The 5,744-nt window shown below is 35.2% G+C and overlaps 1 non-coding gene across 1 annotated transcript; it reads right to left on the minus strand.

Annotated features, from left to right (window-relative positions):
* Window positions 1-4,791: 4,791 nt before the first annotated feature.
* Window positions 4,792-4,864, minus strand: TRNAC-ACA (transfer RNA cysteine (anticodon ACA)). Its single transcript has one exon. It is a non-coding gene; the product is annotated as a tRNA-Cys (tRNA).
* Window positions 4,865-5,744: the final 880 nt, after the last annotated feature.

Consider the following 5,744-nt stretch of genomic DNA (forward strand, 5'->3'; position numbering starts at 1 on the left):
TTAAAGATCTAAATGTAAGACCAGAAATTATAAAACTCCTAGAGGAAAACATAGGCAAAACATTCTCTGACATAAATCACAGCAGGATCCTCTATGACCCATCTCCCAGAATATTGGAAATAAAAGCAAAAATAAACAAATGGGACCTAATGAAACTTAAAAGCTTTCCCACAACAAAGGAAACTGTAAGCAAGGTGAAAAGACAGCCCTCAGAATGGGAGAAAATAATAGCAAATGAAGCAACTGACAAATAATTAATCTCAAAAATAAACAAGCAACTCCTGCAGCTCAATTCCAGAAAAATAAATGACCCAATCGAAAATGAGCCAAAGAACTAAACAGACATTTCTCCAAGGATGACATACATGTGGCTAACAAATACATGAAAAGATGCTCAACATCACTCATTATCAGAGAAATGCAAATCAAAACCACAAGGAGGTACCATCTCACACCAGTCAGAATGGCTGCTATTCAAAAGTCTAGAAGCAATAAATGCTAGAGAGTGTATGGAGAAAAAAGAACCCTCTTACACTGTTGGTGGGAATGCAAACTAGTACAGTCACTATGGAGAACAGTGTGGAGATTCCTTAAAAAACTGGAAATAGAAATGCCATATGATCCAGCAATCCCACTTCTGGGCATAGACACCAAGGAAACCAGAATTGAAAGATACACGTGTACCCCAATGTTCATCACAGCACTGTTTATAATAGCCAGGACATGGAAGCAAGCTAGATGTCCATCAGCAGATGAATGGATAAGAAAGTTGTGGTACATATACACAATGGAATATCACTCAGTTATTAAAAAGAATACATTTGAATCAGTTCTAAATAGGTGGAAACTGGAGCATATTATACAGAGTGAAGTAAGCCAGAAAGAAAAACACCAATACAGTATACTAACACATATATATATAAAATTTAGAAAAATAATAATGATAGCCCTACATGCGAAACAGCAAAAGAGACACACATGTATAGAACAGTATTTTGGACTCTGTGGGAGAGGGCGAGGGTGGGATGATTTGGGAGAATGGCATTGAAACATGTATATTATCATATGTGAAACGGATTGCCAGTCCAGGTTGGATGCATGAGACAATGTGCTCGGGACTGGTGCACTGGGATGACCTAGAGGGATGAGATGGGGAGTGAGGTGGGAGGGGGATTCAGGATGGGGAACACATGTACATCCACGGTAGATTCATGTCAATGTATAGCAAAACCACTACAATATTGTAAAGTAATTAGCCTCCAATTAAAATAAATAAATTTATATTAAAAAAGAATAAATATGTTAAAGCGAGGGTGGAAATGTATATTGATATTCCACACGTAGATAAGAAGGGAAAAGCATCTATCAATCAATTAGTTGTTTCTGGTACCAACTGTACACACAAGGCCAAGTAACTGAACATTTGGAAACATCTGGCTAATTCTGACAGGATCTTTTTTAAACACCTAGATGTTTGATATCACATTGACCTGATGAACACAGAAGTCAATCTCAAGATACAGGGCTTGAAAATTCATGCTCAGTTAATAGAACCAATGCCATGAATCAGATTCTAGGTTCTTTAAAATATTTCCAGAAAAATAAAGGATTTCTCTCATGAAAACCTAATCTAATATAATGTAGGAGATGACATAGGCCTTGTTGGCCTTGGGTATGGCAGTGATGTTAGATATAACACCAAAGGCTGGATGCATGAAAGAAATAACTGATAAGCTGGACTTCCTTAAAATGAAAACTTTTTCTCTTTGAAAGACAATCTCCAGAGAATGAGAAGACAAGCCATAGACAGGGGAAAATATTTGCCAAAGACATCTTTTTTTTTCAAAGATGAATATTTTTAATTATAAAAGGTACAATTCACAAAGAAGATAGACATCATAAAGTATCAGATACCTTAAAAACAAAGAAACAAATATACATAATGCAAAAATCAGAACAAATATAAGGGAAAAGAAAAAACATACAATCTTAGACATATTAACATTTATCTGAGAATATTTTATCAAGTATGGAAGAAATAAGAATAAGAGCATCTTGAATGATGTCATTAACAATTTAAATATAATATATTTATATTTAATTAATTTATATTAATCACATACTACACAAATATATTTAAAATCTTGTATCACCTATGTTGTCATATTTATAGGACATTTAGAAAAACTGGCAAAAAGATAAACATTACTAAATTTCAAAAATTAATTTCTTTTCTGTGTATGTGATTCAGTTATATGTATATACCTATATTATTGTGGTAATTATTTTCCATTATAGGTTATTACAAGATAAATCCTGTTGCATATCTGTTTCTTTTAATTAGAAATCTAGCATTCTATTCATACTAAGTCAAACAAGTGGAATCAAAATGTCATAAATTTTTTAATTAGACAAAAATTCATAAGTGTTCTAAAATATATATTATACATATTATTTATATACATGTATACAACAGCTTTTCTACTACACTTAATAAAGGCTTGAGAAAGAACATCCAAAAAAAAAAAAAAAGAAGAGATGGAGAAATTGGGAAGCATAAACTAAATGGAATGGGAGCACTGAATATGAAATAGAAAAAGTAAAACAAACTAGATAAAAGTAAGATGATCCCCATATAGTCCAGTTGTTTTTAAACACAACTGCTCATTAGAAATATATCTGGAGCTCTGGCTAAAAAAAAAAAAGGAAAGGAAAAAAGGCAATACCTGGGCATTTGTAGTTTTCAAAAGATTCCAAGACAATTCTGATATGTGTATGGATTTTAAAAAGAGATTACAGGTATTTCTATTAAATGCTAGTTTTGGTGATATAGAATTCTATAATTTTTCCATTGACCAATCAAGATACAATCATAAGTGAGTAATAGTTACATAATCACAATAGGAAAAGATGTTCACAATCAGTAAAGTTTTTACAATCAGTAGCCAGACAAAAAATAAAAGATGATTGCGATTGCAAGCCATATTGGGTGTGTGCAAGGTTTTGTTTGTGCCCTTAAAGACTGGAGTCTCTGTTTCCCCCAGTCCTATGGAAGTCTTGCATTCAAATCCCGCTGGGCTTCAAGGTCAGATTCTTTGGGGATTCCCAGTCCCTTTGTTAGGTCCCCAGGCTGGGAAGCCTGACGTGGGGTTCTGAACCTTCAGGATAGTAGAACTTCTTCAGTATTATTGTTCTCCAGTCTGTGGGTCACCCACCTGGCAGGTATGGGATTTGATTTTATTGTGATTGTGCCCCTCCTACCATATAGTTGTAACTTCTTCTTTGTCTTTGGACATGGGGCATATGTTTTTGGTAGGTTCCAGGGTCCTCCTGACAGTGGTTGTTCAACTGTTAGTTGTGATGTTGGTGCTCTTGTAGGAGGAAATGAGCACATGTCCTTCTGCTCCACCATCTTGAACTGAAAGGGGAAAAACATAAAGGACCAGAATCCAAAGTATATGGATGAACCCCTAAAATTTCACAGTAAGAAAATAACCTATTTAAACAAGTTTCAACAAGTTCTGAACAAACACTTCACCAAAGAGGATATACATATAGCAAAATAATAAACGAAATGGTTTTCAATATCATATGCCATTTGAGAATTACAAATTAAAACAATGATGGAGAGGGTGTGGAGAAAAGGGAACCCTCTTACACTGTTGGTGGGAATGCAAACTAGTACAGCCACTATGGAAAACAGTGTGGAGATTTCTTAAAAAGCTGGAAATAGAACTGCCATATGACCCAGCAATCCCACTTCTGGGCATACACACCAAGGAAACCAGATCTGAAAGAGACATGTGCACCCCAATGTTCATCTCAGCACTGTTTATAATAGCCAGGACATGGAAGCAACCTAGATGTCCATCAGCAGATGAATGGATAAGGAAGCTGTGGTACATATACACCATGGAATATTACTCAGCCATTAAAAAGAATTCATTTGAATCAGTTCTAATGAGATGGATGAAACTGGAGCCCATTATACAGAGTGAAGTAAGCCAGAAAGATAAAGACTATTACAGTATACTAACACATATATATGGAATTTAGAAAGATGGTAATGATAACCCTATATGCAAAACAGAAAAAGAGACACAGATGTATAGAACAGTCTTTTGGACTCTGTGGGAGAAGGCGAGGGTGGGAAGTTTCAAGAGAATAGCATTGAAACATGTATATTATCAAGGGTGAAACAGATCACCAGCCCAGGTTGGATGCATGAGACAAGTGCTCAAGCCTGGTGCAGTGGGAAGACCGAGAGGGATCGGGTGGAGAGGGAGGTGGGAGGGGGGACTGGGATGGGGAATACATGTAAATCCATGGCTGATTCATGTCAATGTATGACAAAACCCACTACAATATTGTAAAGTAATTAACCTCCAACTAATAAAAAAAAGAAAATATTAATATTTAAGGATAAAAAATAATAATAATAAAAAAATAAAACAATGAGGTACTACTACACGCCTATTACAATGGCCAAATCTGGGATGCTGACATCACTAAAAACTGGTGAAGATTAAAAAAGAAAAGAGAAATTAACCTTAGAAACTTTTCCCCCCTCTAACTTGGGATCCTCATCAGTTAAGGAGTAAAAATCCTTCTGGGAGAACTTTTCACAAAGAGAATGAATGGCTGTAATTGTTACATGAAATTGAAAGTGAAGTCGCTCAGTCGTGTCCCACTCTTTGCGAACCCATGGACTGTGGCCTACAGGCTTCTCCGTCCATGGGATTTTCCAGGAAAGAGTACTGGAGTGGGTTGTCATTTCCTTCTCCAGGAGATCTTCCTGACCCAGGGATTGAACCCGGGTCTCCTGCATTGTAGGCAGATGCTTTACCATCTGAGCCATCAGGGAAGTGGTAATTGATACATAACTATCAATTAACAAAAAGGATGTGCCTGTACTTCCAAACTCTTCCTTCTCCCCTTCTGTTAGGAAGCAGTGCTGTTCTTTCAGGCATCAGGGCTCCAAGCATCTGTGTCATCTTTAATTTCTGCCTCTTCTTTGCCTTTGGTTTTCATTCAGTGGGTAAGTGCTTTCTCGAGTCAATTTAGAGATATTTCTTATGTATCCTTTTGTCTCCCACTGAAGTTCAAGCTCAGATCACATAATCTTTTTTTTTCTTTAAATAAAGTATTCAACTTCTGGTTAATTATAATAATGCATACTTTTCTGGTAACAGTTAAATAAAAGTGAATAAAGTAAAAATAAAAAATTTCCTTTTCTCTAATCTTATTGCCCAACTGTTAACAATGGTTATTTTCTGATTTTATTATGCCCATAAAATATAATTTTATATATATATACCTTTATCAAAATAATATATTACAATTAGCTAATATTTATTAAGGACTTACTGTGAGTCAGTGGTGTGTCATGCACTTTATATACATTTTCTCATGCAACTCCTGTCACATTATCTGATAACTGATTGAACCAAAATTCTAAACTTGCCTGGCTAACTCCAAAGCCTCACTCTTTATCCTTATTCCATTCTTTGTTGCTTTTTAAAAATAAAGTTGTGATGACTTTATACATATTGTTTTGCAACTACCTTCTTTTTATTTGACATATAAGAGACACCTGCACCTATATGAAAATAGCCCATCATTTTCTCTCCATTATAGAAATGTAGTAATTTTTTTTTGGTACACTTCAGTTTGTCTCTGTTGGATAAGTTCCTTAGAAGTAAATTGGCAGTAAGTTCTTAACTTGCTTGCCCATCTCTACTCTC

The sequence above is a fragment of the Odocoileus virginianus genome, chromosome 3, assembly GCF_023699985.2.
Source record: "Odocoileus virginianus isolate 20LAN1187 ecotype Illinois chromosome 3, Ovbor_1.2, whole genome shotgun sequence".
NCBI lineage: Eukaryota > Metazoa > Chordata > Mammalia > Artiodactyla > Cervidae > Odocoileus > Odocoileus virginianus.